The 24,296-nt window shown below is 41.3% G+C and overlaps 1 protein-coding gene across 1 annotated transcript in view; it reads left to right on the top strand.

The window, feature by feature from the left end:
• The window catches only part of LOC119647917 (neuronal calcium sensor 2), a 628,794-nt gene that overhangs the window by 145,230 nt on the left and 459,268 nt on the right, over nucleotides 1-24,296 (top strand). The window contains exon 2 of the mRNA XM_038049241.1: nucleotides 7,555-7,596. The gene's annotated coding sequence lies outside the window, so the exon portion shown is untranslated. The remainder of the gene's footprint in view (nucleotides 1-7,554; nucleotides 7,597-24,296) is intronic.

Genomic DNA, 24,296 nt, shown 5'->3' with positions numbered 1-24,296 from the left:
CGCACTGGCACTGGTTGGCAGAAAAGCAGGATATTGGCAGAATGGAAAAATAAAGGCAGTCTCCATTCTGATGATCACTGTAATACGAGACATCCAACGCCCAGTGCCCTACACTCCATTCTACGCAGATTAAGCGAATTGTGGAATTATCGTCTTATGCAGCATAGTCTTGACAAAATTTGAATAAGACGGAACTTTACCACAACCGACCTCAATGAAACAGTCGCTATTACTGTCAGTGAAAGTTACCTCTCTAGAACTAAGCGATTTTTGTGTCCCGGAATAACGCCAACGGCGAACTGCGCTATGAAATTGATTTATGAATTAACGCAACTTGAATGAAGTGGTGTTCCACAACTAGCGATTTTTGTGGTCGACGGATCAACAAATGTCTCAAATCCAAAAGCTACCGCAGTGTCGTCCGCTTTTTACACCTCTTTGGTTCTGAATGCCAGCTGACTACCAATAAAAAGAGCGCTGCCTTGCGGTGATGGAGAGGAAGATATTGCGTTTCAACAGTGGTGCAACACATTATTATCACATTGGAAATGAGGCCATCCGAGATCGGATGAATTGGATCCATTGTGAAAAAATTATGAGAAAGGCGTTTTGGATTGTAGGTTATGTAATTGGCAGGAACCAAAAGGGGGAAAGACCAAAGGCTGAGGAAAACAATGATGGTTTGACATGCTTGCTGGTGATTTGAGTGCTTCTCGGGTTCACCAGAGCTAAAACTTTGATCTGCTCTGCTCTCTGTAGGGCCTCTTATATAAGAGTAATTCAATTCGGTGTTGTATTTACAGTGTGTTACGTTTTTTTTTTCTCAGAAATAATGAAAATTTCCGAAGTCTGCTAGATTTTTTTTGTCAATCAATTTCAATTATTGGTCGATTTTTTGCCGCTTGTGTGAGGTGTCGTGCGTTTTCCGGAGCATTATGAAAGTCACCACGGTTTCAGCTTTGGTTTTAAGGATTTATGTTTGCTTCACCCGATTTATTTGGAAAGGGGTAACGCTATTGCCATGAAATTTGGTGAGAACATGTGGCCTGTGAATCCCTTTACATACAATAAGTGGCACCATTTTCCATACGGGGCGCAGGCATGTGGAAGGGGTACACTTATTTCATAGAATATGATCATTTGGGGTTATCAAATGAAAGGGCTCCATTTGTATTTTTCGAAACTGATCTTATTTATTTATTTCTGATATTGGGTGAAACATAGGGGAATGAAGGCCCAAAATGTATGCCCCGACAAGTGTAAAGGGTCTCGTTCTCAGAACCTATCCAACCGAAACTCTGAAAAAAATCATAATGGTGGACCTATACAAAATCTAGGCCTTAAAATATTAGGTTGTTGCAAATGAAATGGCCGTTTTTGTACAAAAATTTGAAACGACTGTAAAGCTTACAAAAATTTATTTATTTCATCAAAATAGGTGTCAGTCGATTCAAAAGACTTCTCCCAGCGAGATTCAAGAGCATTTATGCGTTTCGTAGAAGTCCAATTTTCAGGAGTTGATAAACTCAATGAAGGCAATTTTGCTGACCTCTTCTTTCCTCAATTGTTATTCCGCCAAAAAATTATCCAAATGCTTAAAAAAGTGGTAGTCGGTTGGCGAAAGGTCCGGTAAATATGGTGGATGAGGCAAAGTCTCAGACTGTAATTCGTTCAACTTTTGAACCGTTGTTCTAGAAACATGAGGTCGTGCATTGTCGTGAAGGAGTATCACACCATCTCTGTTGACCAATCTCGGTCGTTGAATACTCAATTTTTGGTGCATTTCCTGGAGTTGGACACAGTATTTCTGTGCATTTACCGTTTCTCCAGGTGCCAAGAAAGAATAGTGGATAACTCCACTTGTAGACCACCAAACAGTCTCCATTACCTTCTTCGGATGGAGGCTCGGTTTCGGCATATGCTTCGGTGGCTTATCAGCATCTAGCCATTGCGCTGATTGGCGACGATTGTCGTATAATATCCACTTTTCATCACATGTCACTATTCTGTGCCAAAAGGGATCGCTTCTGTTGCGGGAGAGTAAATAACTGCAAATTTCCATTCGAAGCGCCATGTTTTGCTCCGTGAGGGCATACGGAACCCATTTGTCGAAATTTTCACCTTTCCAAGTTGTTGCAAGTGCCAGGAAACTGTCGAATAGTGTACGCCCAGTTTCTCTGCAATGTCTCTCACAGACTGACGTGTGTCGGATTCGACTAGTAAACGCAGCTCCTCGTTGTCAATCGATGGTCCTGGCTGTCCGCGTGGCCCACTTTGAAGGTTTATGTCGCCTGGCCGGAATTTTTCGAACCACCGCCGTGTGGTTCGTTCGCTTACCGTATCAGCTCCAAATGCGCTGTTAAGATTTTTGGTCGCCTCCGCGGCTTTATGACCGAGTTTGAATTCATACATTCTTGGTTTTTTTCCATCCTTTTTTTCCTTTCTATTCCCTGTTATCCCAACGATGGTCAAAACTGAAATGACTCCTTTATTAAATGTAGGAGTATTTATACTTCAATATTCAACACCAACAGCGCCAGCTGGTGGTGGTTTGATACATCAAAATCGCTATTAACTTCACTTGATTAACAAAACGGCCATTTCATTCGCAACAACCTAATACATCCCATCCCGATATCTATTCAAATAAAGTTAATAATACTATTACTCCGCTTAAGGTTATCCTTGAAGTACAAAATTTGGTGCCGTCATAGGTAATGATGTAATACACAATTTTTGGAAGTTTGAAAAAATACAACGTTTAGTAAAGTTATAGAAGGTCAGAGTTTGGTATTTCACGTGAATTTACCCCAATCTAAAACGTTTATAACGTCATGATCATATAAAGTGAACTCATATGAACGGCGAATATAATCAAGAAATATTTTGAAAAAGTTGACATACGGTTTCGTCCAGCGCACCTCACCTCTGCCCTGAGAGCAACCTGACCGAAAGTGGCGACTGGTGGTAATCGCACTTTATATATAACCGCAAACATAACATGAGTGCGAATTATATTGAAGTGAAATCTGTCGTATGTTCAGACCTAAATTAGATCGAAGTGAATTTTTCGTTGAGGATGCTGAGAGTCCGGACCACTTGGGAAGCAACTCACTTTTTCTCTTGTCGTCCACGGACCACCATTTTTGAGTTAAACATCCAAGTTTTCAAAAAAAGTGACTGACGGTTTCGTCTAGGGCAGAGGTAGCTCATAAGACGCTGCCTCACCTCTGCCCTGGGAGCAGCATGACCGAAAGGCAGCGGCTGATGAGTTGCCTCTGCTTTGGATGAAGCCGTCACTGTTTAACTCAAAATGGGGGTCCGTGGACCACAAAAGAGCACATAAGTTGCTTCCCAAGTGGTCCGGTCAGTCATCAACTGGAGTGCTTGAATTCGGTCACATAACCTTAGACGAATATGTCAGTTGTGCTTCTAATATTAGCCAAATATCTCTGGAAGTATCACGGGAACGGGCTTAAGAACGAGTCTTCTCTCTCTACAGTTCCTGAGAAGTGTCTGAATTCTCGCAAATGATTGAAAATCGGCTTTTAAATTTTTCCAGTGGAAACAGTAGAGGAAAACCGATCAATGAGATATTGACACTTGGTGTTTCGCAATGAAAAAAGTGAGACGTTGGATTCATTAAATTTTTCAGCCCAGGCATGGTCATGGCCAATTCTGTTCATCTTGTCGGCACCTTAGTGATAATTACAAAGAGAGTTCCCTTCTCCCTAAGTTCTCCCAACTAAAGCAGATGTCATTTTTGAAAGTCTTTCAGTGGAAATTTTATCTAATTTATTCCCAATCAGACCAGAACCTTACCAAACCATAACAATTATCATTTCATATAAATATCCACGAATAATACCCACAATCCTGCCTCACAATTAATTTTCAAAAGACACCCAAATACGAATCAGTAAAAATACGACTTTCTCTTCATCCTTCAGTGGGTGTAACGTGTCCTTCTTACCTACCCCAAGGCATAGTAAGTCGGTTTTCTCGGTATAGAATGAGTTCAATAAGTCTAAGGTTATCGGAATGTTGGCTTTCCCGCGAATTTTACTTTATTTTTGTTCCTGACATTTGTACGTGTGTACATAGAATCGTGAAAAATGCGGAAATCAAGGAAAATTGGCTTTGTTTTCGTGCTTTGTTGAAATTGGCCGTCGGTTCTGCCGTGTTGGGAGTGTCTACTATTTACTAGGAAATTTCTTGGTATGATACTAGCAGAACTTAGGAATTGTTTGAACGAGACTTTGTTTGCCTTTTGTAGGTACGTTCAGCGCTTTATTTGAAATTGTATTTGGATGTATATCGGATTCTAGTCTGGTTTGTCATTCGTTAGAATCAATTTAGCCCAATTTTACCGGATAAAATAAAATATGTATTGTGTTTTTAGGGATTTAAGATGAAGTAATTACAGTTTAGTTCTTTATTTACTTAATGGAACAATACCCAGAGGATAGAATTTTCAATTACTTATTACCCTTGGGGGGAGGTAAAAAAGTTGCTTAAGACTAGAAAAAGAAACATCGTTGAAACGTTGAGGGAGCCAAACTGCAGCGCGTTTTAAAACCAATGTAATATCGGAAAAGGTACCTGTCGAACTCCGCAAAAGAAACTTCAAAATGACGACACTACGTGTATTACGGGAAGCAATGCAAAGGTAATAACCGAGGAGGTGGTGCTGTCTATCAAGCAATTAAAGCCCCTAAAAAGACTGATAAAACTGAAATCATTTATTTAGCAAATATCGTCTTTCAGGAATCAGTTGTTCCCTTCTTCTGTGTTCAGGAAAAACACTGAAGAAAGGAACAATCCGTTTTCGAAGGACGATATTTATTGAATAAGTCACTTTGCAATCGAAAACGGAAGAACTTTCCTTAATTTCATTATTTGAAATACTGATAACCAAACCTCTATGAAATATCTTGAAAAGGGTATATCTATCAAGGAAGATTTGACGTTGTTGCTTGTAAGGGTAATTGAGCATGCGGAGCTGGAAATGATCCACGCGGGGATTTTGTTTAAAGTAGAGGGATCGGGAGAATTTGCACCTTGCAGATTCAACGAATCACGGAAGGGAGACAAATATCAGAGCAGCGTTCAAGAATTATTTCTAACGAGACAGTTAAAAATTATTCAAAAGGGATGGATTGAGGTAAAGAGGAACGCTGAATAATTTGGAAGCCCGGCTACCAAGGCGCAGTCGTGGGAGTCCAATATAAGCTTACTGTCGATGGTTCAAATCCAGTTTTGCTGGTATTTGCTGGCCTATAATGTCAACTTATTTACTAAGCTCCAATGCAGTGTCTAAAGTATGATAGATTAAAAGAAGGCGGGGCCAACGGAGCCGACACAGAGACAAACAATTTAAGCGTAAAGTGTGCACGGGTTGACGAGTTCATTAATAAAAAATATAAATCATAAGAGGCCTAACGCAGGTCTTTGGAGAAATTCTAAAGGAAGAGCAGAAGTTGAGTAAATATTTCAAAGAAAACTCTGTATATTTGGTTAAAAAGGTGGTACACGAGCTATTTGATAATTGATGGAAGATGGAGTAAAAAGTATTTGGGGACGAATCTGTTGCGATGAAAATATTATATATAAGGGGTCGGATTCCTGACCCAAAACTCATATGTTTTCAGGTGAAGGAAAGTACTGCAACTGAGGCGACACAGGGCTGTAGAGAGAACATTCGGGTCTGGGATGAGAATTATTCTCTCTTACCACTTTTTCATTGAAATTTCTTTTCCGTGCCACGTGATTGGAAGCGCGTCGTTAACCTAACCTTCCAGGATTTTGAAACAAGAAGTGCGGAGTGAGATAGGCCGGTAGTTCACAGTTAGAGTAGGGCCATCGCTTTAATAAATGGGAGTAATAAGGTCTTCCTGCAAAGGTGTTGAAAGTAGCAGTTTGCGAGACTTTCATTGAAAATTATGCATAGAGGGAAGAAGATATAGTGTTCATAGTTAACTCGGAAATGAATAGAAAACCAGGTCGACCAAAGAAAGAATTCTTAGGAATAAGAATGGTCTCTATCTATGAGAGGCTTAGTGGAACTCAATCAAGGAAGGAATAAGGGGGCAGAAAGTCCATAGATAACAGACTGAACGAAGAAAAAACTTAGAAGAGCCAAGGAGTTAGGAAGTGAACACGGAAAAGAATCAAACAAATTCTAAATCACTGGGCTTTGTTGGGTATTTACCGTGAAGCCAGCAAGATACATAGGTGGAAGTCAGGAAAGATTTAGTAAGGTTGCAGGAATTGATAGCGTGGGATTAAGACGGCTTGACATTTTTGGGTGCCGTCATGATACTAATCAAGATTTAGATGATGAGCGTCGATTTTAGTAAACGACAATGTAGGAGAAAGTAGGGAAAGGTAGCACTCAGGCACGATTGAAAGAACATATCGGGGATGCGGTCCAAGTTGTTTTCAGCGTTGTTGGACCATGAGTCAGACCAAGTGTTCATGAAAGAAGAAAGTGACAGGAGGGTTACTGAAAAGAATAGCAAAGCTAGGATAATTAGACCAGTTGCTCATGGGGTTAAAATCGCCACATAGAAAGAAAAGAGAAGAGGGGAATGTATGTTCACTTGTACTTGTGGTCTGAAAAAGGATTGACGATCAAGTCTAACTTGTGGATAAGAGGCACTTTAAGCGAAGTTATTACATAGTCGTTATTACTTGGCACACGAGAATAGTAAATTTGAGCCAGTCGACTTTATTTTTTATGTACTCCAGTACCTTGCCCAAAGAAGTACTGTATATTAACTTGGAGCCAAGGGCTGACATCTCAAGCCCCAGTCCACAAGTGAAGTACCTAGATTGAATGTAGATGCGGGAGCTGATGCCCCGTCGCCGACAACCTCGATGTCAAAGGGGTGGATATAATGTTGCATTGTATAATCTGTTACAAAGGCTACTACTTTTATCGTGTTAAAGACGATTTTTTTCGCTAGGGCTTTAGTAGTCGGCTGTCCAGCATCTAAGGTGCCTGAAAAAGAGGTGGGGAATGCAGTCGGCCATAAACTCAGCTGCTATAGATGAAGTTTTTGATGCAATAGATGAAATTTGCGAATATTTACATGGTCTCTATGTCCCTATTTAGGGGAGCGCGTAGCGAAAGGACGTTCAGTCGTTTCTTTTATATAGCGTCTTCATCTGGTATCCTTTAATCTGTGTCTCCGTGAAATAATACATTCGAGAATAGATATGTGGAATGAAATACGACGATTATGAATCTAACCCAAGAATTAGTTCAAATGCTTGCTGGCTTACCTTATGTCAAAGCGAGTGGTGCAGGATTCAGTGGAACTATTAGGAATGGGGAGGTTCTTTTCTTTTTTTAAGAGCTAACTGTCCTTGTGCTACAGGGATAGGAGTAATCTAGGGAGAACCTCATAACTAATGGTGCTATTTTTTAAATTGTTTCACAGAAGTTTAAATATTTTACTGGTGAACACCATCTCAGGATATGTGGTATAAAATATTTAAGCTGTTTAATTTTTCCTTCAATAATCCTAATATATCTTCTTTCTTTTCCAGGCTGGGACAATGATTTAAAGCATAAAATTGCTTGACATATCTGTAAGTCATTCATTCTTTTATTGTTAGTTTTTAAGTCCATTAACTGCCAACAACAGAATTATTGACTTCGGTTTATGTGTTTTGTATTGAATAAAGTTTCCTTGACAGGTGCGGGTCACTGTTTCATACAAATGGGACCGACTCCGGTTTTCTGTGTCCGAAGAGAGATGTGTTCTGAAAATATCTGGGATCAGGAATGACGGAGAATCTTCCATTTGAGTTCTTAGACAACGGTTTTGACGTTTCATACAACGTTGACCCTAGTGATGTTGTGAAGTGGGATGACTTTGTCTTTTCGATGGGGCCTTTCCACTCAAATGACTTTATTTACACAGTGCAACTGGGCTAACTAGAGGTGCTGGCTGAAAGTTATGTTTTTCTCAAATATTCTTCAACATACATACCAGAATTTTCCAGTTCCATAAACTGGAATATGTTCGGTATGCAAATCGCTCCTCATAGCTACGAGGTACTCGGCATTGGCAAGATGTTGAACAATTTCTGGGGCCCCATTCGGTATCTGACGTATCGTTAAGGTCCAAGTCACCCTTTTCCTGTGCTTGTAATATTTTCTCCGTATACATCAAGGATCTTATGAATTGCTGCGGCAATTTTAACAAAACCAGAACATTGGGAAGGGGGGAGGTGAATAGTTGGATTAAAACCGAACATTTAAATAAAAAGATCCGTTAAATTAAAAAGAATTGGTGGAAGAAATTCTATTAGGGATAGGGAATACTTTACCCGGTTAATCCTTTTGGGGCAGTGCAGAATTGGAGCTAATAATATTTGAGAAAGAAATTTCAAAAAGGGTTCCAGAGGCGTACTTCCCAGGTAAAAAGGAGTGGTGAAATTCTGTTCAACAGGGTAAACAAAGACGATTAGAAATTAGCTAACTCGATTGTAGCTTTTGAGTAAGTTGAAATGGACGGTAAACATATGTGTACCCTACAAATTGCTTGGTCCAAATTTTGCCGTATTTTCTGGTGGTTGCAATTTATCCTACGGCCATACGACAGTGGATTTTATTCATGAAACAACAACACTTCGCTACATATGGACCACATGGAGTCAGCTTATTGTGGTCTTCACAGAAAAGCTAAACCAGGGCCAATCCCGGGTCAAAGTTAGTAGAGCAATTAATCTGGCTTACTTCATGGTAGAAATTTTAGAGAAGCCGGTGGAGAACCATATCGGTTTGATATCCTACCCTCTGCATCTCAACTAGTTTAGTTGGCAACTGTAAGACTGCATCCTTTTAGTGTGAAAAAGACAGTTATCATAGTCCTAATGGAAATACTGGAGGGGTTCGATTGTCGTTTTAGCGTATAATATTAATCTCCAGAAAGCACAATGGGAAGGCTATAGGCTGATTATTACCATACAGTGAAACAGAGTTGGCTTAATTACATTTGTTTGATAAAATCATGTGCACTCTTTCACGAATGGAGTGTTCACAGGGGGGCGTTTTGTGGAACTTATAGTAAGCGAACTGCAAGTCTTAATAAACAAGGCAAGTAGTGCCCATAGGCATATGTTGATGCACACACTCTATTTGTTGATAGGTGGATGTGGTCTAGAACTTCTCTGACAGTCCTGTCTGTATCCGAAAGATAAATCTGGATGAATTCGAATCATATCTTTTTAAAGAACAGCTTTGACTCATCAAATGAGGCCAATATTTAGAAGTGACACCGGATACAAAACGCATTTGAAGCATGTAATAAATAAGGGCAAGTGGGGCCTTTTCTACAAGAAACCCGGTAGGTAAAACTTGGTGGGATGGATACGACTCGTGTTTATCGGTGGAACTCAGTATGGGACCAAAGGTAAAAAAGAGGGAAATTATTAAGGTCTTATACTGACTACAATGGCTCGCCAGTCTCTCCATTATGGGGCCATAATAATTATACCCATCTATCTTTGACCTGGAGTTCTTGTTGCAACTGTCACTCTTGGGAAAGGGAGAGGCGAGGCTTGCATCACACATCAACTTCAATTAAATTTCATTTGGGTACCTTCGACACTCACACGCAGAAATGTCGTTCACGAAATTGCAAACACAAGTCTGAAAATGGATAGTGATTTTGAGTTACCAAAGTTCTGCAGGGATTTCAGAATAAAGACATCAATAACTAGGGGGAATTGGAATTCTTGGAGGCAGCCATATGAGGCATCAAATCTGTCGCACCCATGAATTTTGGGTGTACAACTTAATTTGGTCCGTTTCCAAAAGATAGCTCTAACTGCTATAGATGGTTGACGACGATAGCCGACTTTTGTTATACTTTCAAGTGTCACGTTTGTCAACCAAATATTGTTTAGAAACTTTTGAGTTTTGCGCAACAAGTTTACTTTTTATTGCGTTGAAATGAGAAATTCAGGGTTCACTTACTTGATAGTCTTTACCTCGCCCCTTTCGACTGCCATTTATTTTGATCTATCCAGAACGCTTTGATTAGAATACGTTCTGCTTCAGAACAGGGTGCCAAAAATTGGTTCGATTCATTCTTGACTTCAAAAAATGAATCGTTGTTCCGCGACAGAATCCATATGTTTCTGGCTTACGATGGCTAATACTTCGAATAATATATTATTTTTGGTATCTTCAAAAACGGGCCAAATTAAGTTGTACACGCGATATTAAACCCAGAAAATCTATTACGAGCAAGAATTTATCTGGCCGCAATTCTGTTATCAGTGCATGCAGTAAACCTCTGTATTAGAGAGTATCTACGGCTGGATTAAGGTAAAGTTCATCAATAAAAAAGTAGGAATACTAGGGGGCCAAGTATTGAGCCTTGGGGAACACCAGAGAAAAAGGAGAAGAGAAGGGATTAGTAACCACGAAAAGAAACTCTGCAGGAACGGTTTTATAGGTAGGAAGATATCCATGAGATGATTGAGGAGGTGAAGTTGAGTGGAAGGAGAGTTTGGAGGGGAAAATATTGTGGTATTAAAGGCTTTGGAGAAATCAGTATCAATAGCGTGTATCGCCTATCGTGAATTACGGCATTTAGCAACAAAGTTGGTAAAGGTCAGGAGATTTGAAGCAGTAGATCGATGTCTCACGGAACCATGCTGCTGTTTACTATGAGGTGACAGAAATGTGCGATCAGCCAGTACTAGGCCTATCTTCAGAAGATTTTGGAGCTAGAGTAGGGTAGGGGAATGGCGAGAGATTTGTAGCAGTGTCCACCTACAAGAGGCGTAGAGGGCGCAGTGGTCGAGGAAGTAAACGTCAGAGAAGCTAGAACATAGCAGGTCGCAGGATTGTGGGAAGTTGACTGTGGAATCAGCGAAATTGATGCAAGATGGTAAAGATTGAGTGATGTTCCGGGAGTAGCAAGTGTGGGACCAAAACCGTTACAAATCATCGTGAGAAATGGCAGTCTTGACGCTCAACAACCGTTCTAATCATAGACTTCACAGTGGAGCGCATAATCTTGAAATCAACAAGGTCGGTGTTATCCTTAGAAACGAGAAACCATTGAGCATGCGAAGGTTAAAGTCCCTGCAGAAAAAGGAAAGTAGAAAAGGGAATCTGACAGTAAGGAGTTCCGACAAACTGTCAAACAATGGTCCGTACATGGGAGAGGAAAAACCATAGGGGATATATGTATATAAAAGATAAAATGAACGGGAGAGAGCTCGTCACGGAGGCACGTAAAGCAACACGATCGTAAGGAAAGCCAGAGAAGAAGAAGACGGGTTCGGAGGGGAGTGAATGTTTGATTGTAATTAGCACCCCACTGCCAGTCACTTGAAGCATAGTTTAATCCATAATTGAGAGAAGTTTCCTCTTGATCAGTTTCCGCTGCCTTTGATTTTTTGTCCAGTACGCTGTATATAATACCGATAAGGTGTCGACCGCTACAGAAGACATTGACAGGAACAGGACTTGAGCTTTTGTTTGGTCCTTGCTTTGACAGAAATGGAATTAGTTTCCGATTGAATGTGAGGGAAACCTGAGTGCAAATTCAGTGTTTCCAACAATGAACTTGAAATGCCCTTTCTCTGGCGTCATGATCGTCTGAATAATTCATTATTATTATTTTTAATTAATTATTTCAGATCTTAATTTCAAAGTGGAACTCGAAGGAGTTCTTATTAACTAGGCGATTCTAGCTTCAACTGGGTAGCTCAGAGTTTATCTTTCATAATTACATCTGCAAGACTCAGTACAGGGTCGTTTGCTGTGGTATGTAATTCACAATGAACCCTATCCAAGAAAAGGATACAATTGTTGACTTTGCGGATAATTTGGTAGTTTTTTCACAGTGACAAATCCAAAGGATATAGAGATCTATGCTATAGAAATAGTGTCTTGGTTGGAAAGAATTCAACTGATGGCTGATGAAGAAAGCTACTCACACGGCGTATGAGTAGCGTAGTTGATCCATTCTGTTATATTGGTCACCTGTAAGAGCGGAGGAGCCTGCAAACTCGCAGGTCAGTCGACATGTTCGCTTATACACAGAACGCAAGCCTGTGATAGTGTTAGAGTCGCATAATCTCAGGCAACGCAGTTTGGGCAGGGTCGGTGGATGCATAAACTTATTCCTCACATTAGAGAATGTTTTGAAAGGGGACCAGGCCAAACCAATTACCGTGTTACCCAGTTTCTCATAGGATCTGCTGATTGTTATAGACAACGCCTTGGATTGGATGATTTGCCGAACTGTCATGGATGCGATTGAATTTTATAAAGGGAAAGTTTGAACGATGCACTCAAAATGAAAGATATAAGCGAGCTACTGAAGGAGATGTGTCGGAATAAAGTTGAAAGAGGCTGAAACACAAGGGCGTCAAGTTAAATCGTGTGAAATAATATTCAAATGGTGGTCATGAAGGTTCAACGCTGGTAAAATCGGAGCTGATTTTTAATGGGTCCAAATACCACATGAGCTCGTTTTAGCTCCGACGATCTTGGGGCTGATCTGGAATGAATGTTTCTTTTTAAGATTTTTACAACCCTCGGAGAGGAATAAAAAAGTCCCCTATTCACCCTTGTGCCAGTAAAAGCTCCCCACGAAAGCGTACCTATTGTTGTCGTTGGTCAGTAGTTGATCGCACTTTATTTTGAACGTTTTCCGTAACAGTTCTGTTTACTCGACGAGGATTCCTTTGCATCTGAAAACATGTATCTATATCTGCACTTTTTTTTCCATTATCGTTAACAAGCAGAATATCCGAGGTTGAAGTGTTACGACTAATGTTATTATAGTATGCAGACATCATATGGCAGAACTAGGTATTCCAAGGTGAAAAATCGCAGACACACCTGCCCTCGCCACATATCGATCGTAAAAAAATCTTTATGTTTCAGCTGGGAAAAAATTCGTAAGTAAGTCAATTTGGAGGTTGAGATTGCATAAATGAATGCAAATGTAGCCGAAATTCTTTACTTAGTTAATGGCTGGTCTTACTTTCAATAAAAAAATTCCACTTGTTTTCACCCCTGGTGGTTGTGTGGTGGTGTTGCTTGGTTGTTACCGTGGATACATTAAAATATCGAGCGTTTTCTCAGGTCAGCAATAAAGCCACATGACTCCTTGCAGCTGTCGGCGGGGCTAAGGTTTTTGGTCATTTCCTTATAGGTGGAGTTTCATGAATTGCAAAAAAATTCCTTCCTTAACTTTGGCTTTCAAATGGTAACTTTCCCCAAGAATTCTACCCTAGAATTTAACGATACAAATCGTGGTTTCGCTTTATGATCGAATTATTACCCTAATTAGTATGCAAACGGTAACTAACCGCCGCATGATGGATTTCTTTCCAACAGGTGAAGTTACGGGGTCAATGCGTATTAGCGAAAGAGTTGAGCAACGAACTTCATGGTTACTTCTTGTCACGCAATCGCCATCCAGTCGACGTTGCTTTTTCTCCCAAATAGACCAGACACCCTCGCGTAGAACTGAAAACTTTCCGTCAGTTTTGTTGACGCAAACAGTTTTGGTTTTCATCCCCTACGCTGTATTACGCTTCCTTCCTATGTCTAAAGTTATCCCCATTGTGAATAGAAAGTAATTAAAAGATTTTCACGGTATCTGTGCGAAAGAGATAAACGACATCAAGATTTTCCTTATTGAGTTTGGATTGTGCTCAGTTGAGGGGAAACGACAAAACTTTTCGACATCCATTCTGTTGGCGAAAAGTACACAATTTCCGGAGATGTAATTAGGTTTGAAAATTCCACGCTGTTTTGACTTAGTTTGGGGTTTTCCCTGTGCCCATACACCGCCAAGTGGAATGTAATTTGTGCTATCGTGATTTTACAAGTTAGCAAGCAACCGGCGAAGTTTTTAATAGGGAAACTTCTCTGTTTTATTCATGACTTTTGGGGGGAATTGATATTCAAAAATTGTCTAACTAGGTGAATAGTAAGGTGTAGAAAGCAGAGATGTCGGTGAAAGGTTAACATTTTTTTGTTCTATTTCGACTCCTGGTATGTCGTAAGGATTTGTTACTTTACGAATGGAATCGTTGAAGACTAAGAACGTAATACGATATTGGATCGTTAATGGTTCAAGGCACCATATGTACTCCAAATACCAGTGGCCTAATCTATTCTTACGTCGGATTCAGTCACGTGGACGAAGAGGAAGTAGGGACCCATGACGCATGCATTCATTCTACGTATTCACTCGTAGCTTCTTTCGTCACGTGGAAGCGTATTTTATTGATTACTTTTCTCCTTACACAACCATTTTCTTATTTTTCACGGAAAGCACTCTAGTAAGGAAAATTCATTGATAGAAGCGATAAATGAGCCAACTTATGTGCACCTCGGTATCCAATGCAGTTTTAATTTATGCGAAAACAAAACTTTTTAATTAAGAAGTATTTGTAGAAGGTGTTCATATCTGGTTCCCTGACAGGGGATTTCTTGGTGTTTGAGCTGTCGTCTCCGGTCATTGATGTGAAGTTTTACTTTCATTTTCGACTTACTTGTCCGATAAAAGTCATCGGTTTCGGCTGTAGAAAGTATATTCCCTAAAAGTACTGCTTCTACATCGATCACGTTGTATCAGCCTGGTGTGCCCTAGATCCTTCAGTGACGACTAGTGGAAAGGCAAGTGTAGGTTTAACAAAGTAGGGGAAACGTGATTTCAAGCAATCTGGCAATATGAGACTCAGAGTGCTGCTCCCAGGCATTATCTATTTACAAAGTTCTTTGTCTGCATCACTTCCTTTTTCACATCTGGGGATCTTCTCGGCTACAGATAGCTGAATCCAACACCATTTTCCAGGCGATTTTGTAATAGGTTACCCTTAAAAGGTCTACTAGGATTATCGTGTGACCTTTTTTGAGAAATAACTAGAATGCTGCTGTAATGGTTCCAAATTCTTTCACAAGACGATCTTCGCCTATCGGCATAAGGTAAAATTAGCCCATTCGACTACGTACATCCTTGCAATCTCACCCTCTAGATCCACCTTGACAGTAGATGTCAGTATGTTAACAGCCGGCTTTGTTGTCACTATTCATCGACATTTCTATTCTTTCGTCTGGCAGGCCAATCTGCCAAATAACGATGGTCGATGGTCAATTGAAATATCATTCAAAGTATGAAAAGAAAGTGCTGATTTAACAAAAGAACTTCTGAAATCTTGGTAGTAACTAATGCACTTCGCCAACTCTATCGATTCATCTGCTGTATGTCCCTTCTACAAGGTCATCTGACAAACATCCTTTTGAAACTTACCACAGATTATTTCTTTGCACGGACGAATCTTCAAATTATATGGTTTGTGGACGTTACAGCCACTAGAGCTATGGGTTTCTATTAGCAGCTTCAAGCTGTTGCCAAAGTTGGGCCCCAATTACCGGACATCCAGTGAATTTGTTGTAGCGAAAATCCCCAAGTCTTATCCATCGTATTCCTGGAACACCAAAGCTGTCTGCAGGATTTCTGGCATTGATCTCTAGTCAGGACATATTCGTAACTACTTGCCTGTTTGGACTGCGTTTATTTTTCCCCGACGAGAAAATGGGTGTGGCGACTCCACATGGAAAGTATCAAAATGATTAACAGCGGGTCAATTTCATATTGTCTTGCCGTGGCAGCGATTGCTTCTTCGATATAAAAAAAGTACCCAAAAGGAATCCTACTCAAGTGTTGCTGCCTTGTCATGCCCTCTGAGTTTGGGCGTAAGAATACACTCAAAGCCTTCCCTGCTTGTCGTAAAAGGTGACTAAAAGGGATCGAAATTTGTGGGCTAGCAACCTGCAGATTTTGAGACTTTATTGCTACCGACGTTAACAACGCCTCGGATAGGGGCTGACTTCACGACAATCACGTTCAGCTATCAAAAACCGAATATAATTGGTTTCTGGAATGTGTGCACGCTTCTCGGCAAGGGTAGCAAGGGTCCTCAGAATGCCTACTTTCTCCAACTTGAGCGGCAATTCCAGCTTTATAAGCTGCAGATTCTGGGCGATGGCGACCGCAAAGGTAATGGTAAGAGGTTTCGTCATCGGTGGTACATTGTTCGGGCCAAAAGCCTGTCACAAGATCAGTTGGGTTTCAACTGACCGACGCCGTACGAGCAATCAGATCGATCACTTTGTGATCAGTAGTAGATTTAAGAGTTGTTTGTTGGATGTGCGTAACACGAGAGACGCTGACATCGACCTCGAAAGGGATCACAGGGTAGGCCCTTATTTCCCTTGCGCAAGATCGGCGAGCTGCAAGATACCTAAGATCAACATCGATCGCTTGTATAACTCAGTTGTTGCTCGACAGTGGGAGGGCTATCTTGCTGATCGGACTGCATATATACTGAATAACCCGCCTGCGAATATTGACGAACATTGGACCACCATTGTCGACCATGCCCCGAAAGGGGCGTCACAAAATCTGGCAGACTACGGAATCGTAGAAGCGGATCGATGAACGGAAGGGGTTGAAGGCTTTACTGACCGCTGCAAGTGATGGCGGGCGTGACGCGCTTGTACTTCGATTCCGAGCGAAATCCCGAGAAATTTAGCGTAGTGTACGCCGTGACAACAGAGAATTTGCTATTGGGCTGGTTAGGGAAGCGGATTATCCCGCAGATCCCACTGATTTCAGGAATGTATACTGCATCTCGAAAGAGCTTGCATGTGTTCCTGTGAAGGACGTCAACAGTCGACTTCTCATCCACGATGATGAACAACTGAAGAGGTGGAAAAAACATGGTTTTTAAACATATCACATCCGTTGAAGTTTCTCCTCTAGTGGATGAAATGACTAGTCACCATAACATGCGGATACGGACTGTTCCTCCGAACAGAAGGGAAATCATTTCGGCTATCAATGCACTGAAACGGAGTAAAGTCACTTAACTTGGCGATGTCCACGCAGAGTTATTTATCGCTGCACCTGCAGTTACTGCAGATCTGCCGCTTCCGCTCGTGCGGAAATCTTGGGAATCCAAGACCTCTCCCAGAGAGTGGAAGAAGGGACCGTGTCACCTCCTTTGATTCCAACCATTCTTGGCGGACCACTCCTTCCTTTGATTCTATTCACTTCTTGTTAGGAAATATGATAATTTACAAGAGGACTAACATAGTCTTTTGCCTTGCTCGCACTGACGAAAGTGGATGCCTTGTCCATATTGAGAATTTGCCTTTCTGTTCTTATTTATTCCAGTAGTTCAGGAGTGTTGACATTAGAACTTCCACAGAAAAATAGGGAAGGAGGGGGTTAGGTTTACACAATTTTATTAAATTAAATATTGGATTTTGCATTGGATTCAATTGCTCAGAAGAAAAGAAAGAAAAGGATATTTCTTACCTTTTCGTCTAGAAGGAGTGAATAGGGGCCTTCTTAGGTGGGTAAAGTTATTATATAGGTCTACGTTGATTCCTGTTTTCGAACTCTCATATGCATTAAGCTTATTGGGGTTGTTTAATTATTTTATCAAGTCTGTATCTTCCCATGTTCTTTAATGATCAGCTCGAACTTGCATCCTTAAAGTATTTCAAAACAAGAGGTGAATCAAGTTTTTGTATTACTCTACGAGCAGGTCCCGCTCCACCGAACCAGATAAACGGCTCAGAGATCAGATGAATGATTCGATTAGGTGCAAAAAGTGCATGCATGTAAGGAAGTTTTAAAGAGCTCTGCTCGGAGGTGAATATAAAGTCTTGAGGGCACTCCTATAGAAGATGATAATCATTCTCACAGAGCACGTGCTTTATCCTCTTTGTGAAAAGCATGCAGGGTATATTCACGCAGCAAAAGAGAGGCGTTGGCACCTTTCTAATATCCCTAAATGTGAGGGCAATTCCTGCAGTAACAACGGACGAGCTGTTGGATATGTGCAGTAGAATGGGCGACAACAAAGCTTCGGGTTCGCTGCGAAATCGAGACCAGACCGGTTCGCCGAGGAGTTTCGAGAGAATATTTCCTTTAGCATTGAATACAATTTTGTACTGCTTTCTAAGGCTGGCAAATCTCCAGATGAGCCATCCTTAAATAGATCCATTTGTCTTCCAGACACTATGGAGAAAATGTTAGAATGATTGCTCCCAATTGCTGAAAGCCAAGGAAGCCTTTCAGATAGGCAGTATGGATTCTGTAAAGCTACAACAACCATTGATGCCATCATACCGGTTATTGGGTTGACCGAGATTGTGATTTACGAAATGGTTTGTATCAGCAAATATTGCGTGGTGTTGATCCTAAATACAGCCAATTGGAACCTAATACGAAAGTCCCAGTTGGTAGCTAATTAGTAGAAAGAACACTTTGCTAGGGCACCGACGATGGACTCCAGAATTACGTTATCTCCGCGAAATCCCACAGGGCTCCGTTCTGGGCCTACTGCTAGAAAACAGCCTGTGCAATAATGTATCAAATCTTCCGGTTTCGGAGACGCCACGTCGATAAGTATTCAGAGGATGCTGAGTTATACTCATGTGAAGCAATCAGTGCTGTTAAGGTTTGCTTAGAGAGTGTAGGACCGATACTTGCGGAGGGAAAAAAAGGAAGTTTCTTTACCATTAGAATTTGGAATCGTTATTTCTAAGCCGCCCACCAAATATTTGGCAATGATGACACTGACCAGAACAATGCCGAATCTGGGAGGGTCGCGGAATATTGGTAGGCTATTGCCATGGAGGTGATCTTGCTTCATATAGCCCCAATTTGAAGAAGGGTACTTCAAATATACAATGCGCATAGCCTGAGTGCAGTCTATAGGAAGACAGTCCCAAGGGTGTGTTCAAAACAAATTACACCTTGGCAGATGAGGTGATGAGGATATGCATTGTGAAGTCTTTCCTTTACCACAGACGAAGAACGTTGATGTGGAGAGCTCTGTAAATAGAGAGCATGAATTTTGGGACCACTTAGGAAAGAGTCGGTGGGTCCCTACCACCAGGAAATGTTTGGGCAGATTCCATTGAAAGATTTATTATATCTCAGCCGATTTCTTACGAGGTTTGGAGTATATTGCGTGTTCATGTACAGGTTTAAACACTACAATAGAGGCCCGTAGGACCCACAGCATGTATTTGTCTACTGGCCAAGGTTAGTGGAGGAAACTTTAGCAGAGATGCTGATTTCGGAAAATATGATCACTTCGAGCACCCATGTCGAGTCAATGAAAAATACCTACCTTCGGTCATGCTACCCCCAAATCAGGGATGGGGTAGCCCCTGATGAATTGCCTCTGCTCTGGGCAAAGCCGTTGATTCTTGTCGTCCTCCGATTGTAGAAGCCAATCAGCATGTGGCTAATGCAGTCCAGCGCCATTATTGCTCCGGGTTTTTCTCGGTTGTCTTTTGCTTGCCACTTTAGCTTTGAGTAGGCTTTTAGAAATTATTCGGTTATTCATGCCTACTGGAGTTTTGATAAGGGTAGCAACTTCCAGTTTCTCCTGCTGCACCCACATATTTCACTATATGAATGCCGCCTCCCTGAATTGTGGTAAATATTACTTTTAGTATTTGTTGTTTTAAGATATTGATTTCTCTTCACCCTAGCCTATTCCGCTTATTTTGCTGCCATAGCACATCGAAAGTTTTATGGGATTTCGTCCATTTCTTTCTTGTGCTCATTGTGGAATCTTACTGCACAAAACTACCGTTATTGGTACACTTTTGAGCTAACCTGGCTCGTATCATCTGCTTAAACCATTAACTGAGATGATTTAGGAAGCAGTTCGCTATTTATATCTGCTGGTATTTTCAGGACAATATATTTTAGCGCGATGCTAAGCGGTGATGAGCCCAAGCTATCGTGAAAGGAAACACCGGATATTCTGTTATAGTTTTTCCAAGCCACGTCGTAGCTGGTCTTTTCGAATTTTAGATTCTCCAGCTTTACCCCCGTACGATAACACTCTGCTTTCATTAGTTAAATAACTCACTAGCAGGGCATCAATCTTGCTTTTTTGGATCTACTCCTGTTCCCATTTATAGTTCCGAGTATTTGCCGACTATAAAAGACAATGAACGGCGACTCGCGGTAATGGAAACGAAGATTTTTCATTGGAATAGTGGAGTAATATGCTATGTCCATCCGAAATAAGGATCTTAGAAAAATTGCGAAAGAGGCGTCTTCGGTTGTATATTTACGTAATTCATGCAAACGAGAATTCACTTGCCAAGTTTGGTCTGGACACTGAAGTCGATGGGAGACGCTGGATGGTGATTTAAAAGCTTCTCGACTGCATCCAGATTCGGTCTCTGGCAGTGCAAAGTGACGTAACAGATGAAGATGAACCGACCCCGCTTCTAAACGAGACAAAGCAGATCAGTTTCGAGCTGCCAAAAAATAAATTAACGATTAGTCGGTTTATCGCCTGGCACTTTGCATTGCCCATGGTCTGTCCTTGCGGAGGTGGTAGACAAATTCAGTAGTTGGGCTCAGGCGTATTTTACTCACAGTAGGCATATGCGTTACATCTGCAAAGCTGAAAAAACATAGTACCCTGCGAACCCCGAAGTCAAATTCTAACATGGGTATGATATCTACCGTTGAAAATGAAAGTTGGATTCTGGATATTAGTTAAACACAAGAATTGACAATTTTCTGTCGGAGGATGCTCAATTTACTTTAAGGAGAAAGGAAGTTCACCAACGATATTAATTGGAGAAAACATATTGCTGTGAAGAAAATGCCCGCCGAAGATCGGCGAACGACATACCAGTAATATTACTATAATAGATCCTGCTCCTTCGTGCACCAGCATTCATTCAATACTGTGAGATCGTTTACATGTAAAGAAATTTAGCTCTCTCTGGGTCTCTGGGTTACCCACATAAGAGCAGTGACAGGTGACGAGACTTGACTTCTTTATTCCTATGTGCATACCAGAGATTAGGTTGGATGTGGGGACACATCAGATGAGTCCAAGAAAACGGTTGCCATATTTGTTAAACGAAATGGAGTTGTAGAGCGTGTCGTTTTGAACACACAGGAGACAGCCACAGTTAAGTGGTATACTGAACAGTGTTTGCCTCGAGTCATAGAGTCTATGAAAAACTTGCGCGCAACGTCAGGAATGGATACTTGAATCTTCCAGTTGCAAAACTTTTATTGTTCCCTTTATCTTCGCTCTTGAAGTAGAAGTTTATGCCTTTTTTCAAAAACTCAACTATTCCGGAATCATTCTTCTAATTTCCCCTTCCTCATTCTTTCCTATTTATTCCTTCCTTTATTTTCCTCCAAATTTTCCCAATTTTTTATATTTTTCAGGAAGTCATTTCTACTTTTTACTTTATGCGTCCCACGTGCTTACCCAACGTTATATCATAAATAACAAGCGGCCATAAATGTTGGATGCAATTAACATCGCTGTTAACAGTATCAGGACCGAAAATTAATTTCCACGGACGAATCGTTCCCCAGAACTTCATAAATTTTCTAAAGATTATCAACAACATTTCGTATTCGAGTCGTTCTGCACTGGCTCGTTAGTACGGTCTTCTGCCCCCGTAAACCTTACCTTGTCATGATTTATTAATGGCCACATACAAACTACATACATATATCTGTATTTTTGGTTGGATAATCCAGCTTCTTCCCTAACATATTCGCCCAGGAATATGGAATCGTTGCTAAATTACGGATGCATGAAGGCAACCTGGCGCTTATCTTTTGAGTTCTTCAAATTCTGTCTAATGTCGGCACCAGTGCCAAAATTCGTTTATGCTTTCCTTTTTCCTGTCGATAGCCGAGACTATTTACACATTCGATAGAGTATCTGCGACGATTAATTAAAGTCGATGGGAATCAATTCAAATAAATCTAAATTCAAATTGGGTCCGTTTACCGGATAAACAAGTGGCTTGAAGGGATGCTTCGGAATTCAAGGTGTGGAATAAGATTGCGTTCACGTTGTTGTGGGCGTTGAATATACTCAACAGGAAACATTGATGATTATTGTATTTAGATTAATATCTACAAATGTTTCTCGATATTCCGGCATATTTCAGATTTTCACAATCACTTTAGTAAGTGATATTTCCTGGTGTAATTAGAAACCAAGCATCTTTTCGAGTTATTATTAAAGTTGATTGCGAAGGACCTTTATGTAATTCAAACGCTGGGTGCGTTCTTGGCAATCTGTCTTAACTCTCCGCAGGAATTCCAGGGAAGCCTAGGCGATCCAGCAAGCAGTTGCGGCCGACTCCAATTTGCAGCTACCAGCTGTACCCCCGGGCTTACTTCCGCTATCCGGCGCTTTATCTGGCATCAATATATCACCGGCCATTTGACCATCCCTGCTTCGCGCTTCAGCTCGCATGCCCGCAAAAGCTGCGCAAAATGCGGATACTATACCTACGTCGTCCTCCTATGCAAATAATTCGCCTACTCCAACTGCTTCCCACTGTTTTGGTGCGGCTCCGATAGCTTCGACTTTCTCTGCTTCATCAGGAGAGGCTGCTGGAGTACTTGGGAGCTCCATAAGTCTTTCAGTAGCAGCTAGCCAATATTTAGCGCGCTTTCTTTCCACTAGATTATCAATGCCTTCCGTCGCAGTGCACCAGCTATCAGGCACCTTCATCCCTCTCGTTCGTCCTTAAGGTGACCCTCTGCTTTAAGTCGCATCACCGCCTAATCAACTTTTCGTTACCAGACCTGCCTATTCTACTTCTTCTGATGAAGTTCTTAATTACATCAGAAATAAAGCTGGTTTATCTCCATCGCCTCCTTCGTGTGTGAAACTGACGAAGGATGGCTTGCCCCTTGCCTCAGTCCCTCCTATCTGTACGATGAATTCTTAGACAGTCTTTCAAATGTCCTTACTGTAACTTTCCCCTCTCTTTCCTTCATTGTCTGTAGTGCCTTTACCACCCCCTTGCTCTCCTGGCCTAAATTCCCGGTCCGCTGTAACTTCCAATTTGTTCCTCCCATTCGTCTCTCCCTTTATTCATTTTCATGAACACCTGTGCTGCTCTTCAGTTCAACCACCGTTGAGCCTAGCCGTTTGTACGTGTTAATGGCTAAGATAAACCCATTTTTGTTAGGAAGATCAGTCGGTGTATGCATGGTGCTCCTCCCACCTCACGAGCAGCTTATCGCCCTGGATATGGTGCTCATTTATTTCTGTGTCGAAGCCCATCATTAGAGCTTTCGGTCTCTTATGCTCGTTGATCCGTTTTCGTCCTTTTAGGGTGTGGTCGTGAATTTGATTAGTGCTAGAGAATATACACTTCTGATGACGCCTCAGTGCACCTCAGTGTTTTAAGGCAAATAGTTTTGGATATCGCCGTTCGGTCGAAAAGATATTTATCTGACTGCCGAATAATATGATTATGAAAACGGTCCAAACACACAAACAACCAGCGGCAATCTTTGTCGAAACCGATGCTAGGCTCTATTTTGTTTTTGAAAATCCAGAAATTTAAATTTATTGATAAATCGCGATAGGGTCATTGGCTTTGGTCGTATGCTTCCATTGTTTCAAACCTAGCTGACTTTGTAGCAGGCCCTGTGCTCAAAGAAAGTGTCACCAATGGCCAGGTGGTGGGAGCTTCAACAATTCACAAACCTCTCACTGTTGTCGCGAAGACCACGTTTCCAAACAGCGTATTTTCGAAAACCACTTGGACATTCAGATCAACCATCATGATCGCAATGTCGTCTTTAGGAAGCATCTTCTGGACCACATTCAGGTGTTTATAAAAGATTCGTCTTCTGTTTCGTAATTGAAGTGCTTACCATTCTGGGCCGAAATCTTGTAGCTGGTTTCCAGATCATCACAGAGCGCTTTGCGGTGGTCATCAGGATAATCCATCACTGGATTCATGCTTGCTTCCGTCAAGCTTTCGAGGGTGCTGCTGCAGAGCGGAACGCGAGAATACCCAGCCTGTAGCGCTGAAGATCTGGCCTTAGATGGGAAAAGTTGTCAGGGGGAAGAATTACTTGACAATTTGTCTGAACTCCTTACTGTTAGATTCCCTTTCTTCCTTTGCGGAAATTTTAACCTCCCCAAACTCCAGTGGCCTAATTATCCTAGTCTTCCAATTCCTTCCAAAAGCCTCTCCTATTCTTCCATTCTACTTTCTTGCTTTTTTGTTGAAAACAAAACCTTTTTAAAATCGGTTTACTATCTGTCTGTCCGTCGGTCTGTCTGTCTTTCTTTTTTTTTTCTTTTTGAGGAGGTGGAAATTTTCAAAAGACACTGGCCTGGACACGCCAGCGTGTGGGATTCTTACCCACTAAGACCACTCCCGATTCCCCCCCAAGCCCCGTAGA

This window comes from Hermetia illucens, chromosome 2 (genome assembly GCF_905115235.1).
Source record: "Hermetia illucens chromosome 2, iHerIll2.2.curated.20191125, whole genome shotgun sequence".
NCBI lineage: Eukaryota > Metazoa > Arthropoda > Insecta > Diptera > Stratiomyidae > Hermetia > Hermetia illucens.
This window is presented reverse-complemented; position numbering and strand designations above follow the sequence as displayed.